The sequence below is a fragment of the Pelobates fuscus genome, chromosome 1 (genome assembly GCF_036172605.1).
Source record: "Pelobates fuscus isolate aPelFus1 chromosome 1, aPelFus1.pri, whole genome shotgun sequence".
NCBI classification, from domain to species: Eukaryota; Metazoa; Chordata; class Amphibia; order Anura; family Pelobatidae; genus Pelobates; species Pelobates fuscus.
This window is the reverse complement of record NC_086317.1, coordinates 202,911,461-202,913,212: the sequence shown is the minus strand read 5'-3', so window position 1 is coordinate 202,913,212 and position 1,752 is coordinate 202,911,461.

Genomic DNA, 1,752 nt, shown 5'->3' with positions numbered 1-1,752 from the left:
GGTGGACAATGGATGTGGAGCCGATAAATCGTAAATTAGTCTCTTTTTATTGTTGAAGTTCCCTGTGGCTATACCTATGTGATTGGTAAACCAGCAGGAAAAGGGTGGTTTTGAGAAAGGGCCTATAATAAACCCGTTCAATTCTTTCATGAGCAACGCCCCAGTGCTGATGGGGTCAAGTAGGGCGGACTGTAAATTTGGGCACTCGTGTAGTGGTGAAGAGGAACAGATTACGTCATGGTACAGACCAAAGCCAGGACAAATTCAAGGCAGAAAGGCATTGGAAACATCAGTTTTTCCTAACCATGCTCCTACATAGAACAGAACATAGAACAGAACGGATTGGCACGAACAAGATACAAAATGGGTTCGTTCGCAAGAATGGGAGCTGTGCGGCGGCCGAACATATAATACGTATGGACCCTTTCAGGTCAGCCTGGTACTAATTCCGGCGGGCTCCGACAGGAACGAGTAGTAGAGCGGAGCGTGCGGCTGAAGATCAGCGGCTGTAGCAAGGTGAGTTGGACAGCAGGGAGGCTGTTAAATTAATACATTGCTAAACACAAATACACACACCAGTCAAGCCATAAGACTTGCTTTTCCCACAGAAATCTCACTTTGGCAAGGGATTGTGGGCAGGTAAATTCAAATGAACTCAACAAAAAAATTATTTTGCCTCATAATTCCACCACACATGGATCATTATATATATATATATATATATATATATATATATGAAAAACCCCTGCACTCTAACCAAAAAATTCAAAATACCTGGTGCTCTGGTTATAATTCCCAGATAGAGTGCACTCGAAGGTCTTATTAATATGCTTTCATTCAGCAATTACAGCGATTACAAATCATGTCATGTCGACATTTCAGTCCATACAGACTTTTATCTTGATTAAGTCCGGGTGGACTGAAACGTCGACATGACATGTAATCGCTGAATGAAAGCATATTAATAAGACCTTTGAGTGCACTATCTGGGAATTATATTTGTATATAACTACTGATATTACTAAATCGAGGGAAGCGGGATGGAGCGCAGGAGGGAGGGAACAATGATGCTATCCTTTGCAGGCACACTCCAAGCTGTAGAAACTGTAGTAGAAGCTGACTGCGCTTGGAGCCAGTATGTATTGAGCGAATCTTTGCGTGGAATTGAAATTAGGGAGCACAGAACAGAGTTTGGGCTTCCTATGTCATGTATGCCAGGCGTGCAACAAACTGCAAATATATCAAGCAACAATGCTGCACATACATATTCCTACAAGGATGACCATGTCTAAAAGCAGAAGTGGTCATGGTGATTGGAGTAAACCTATAATTGTTCTGAAAGATGCATTCATTATTAGCATTAAGCAACACATAGGTTGTATCCACACTGAACCACCAATAGAACACAGGTGTATATGTAACAAATCAAGTGACTTGTTAGAATAGTATGTTTGTTGAGTAGTGGATGTGTGTCCAGGTCCCTAGCAGAGTTAAGACTCCCACGCAGAACACCAAAGCCTAGAGACACCTGCAGAGCCATTGTACAGGTGTGCTAGAGGAAATGTGTGGGTGTCAGAGTTCAGTCCTCAAACAGCATCTGTGCTTCCTGGAAGCAGAATTCTGAACATGTCATTAAAAAAAGCACTCAGGAGTTTATACTCTGACTGGATAATCCTGTCCATCTAATGTGCTGAAGATGTTTCTTCCCACCCCCCCAAGAAAAAATGTACTCAATGAAGTGTCACACTATAA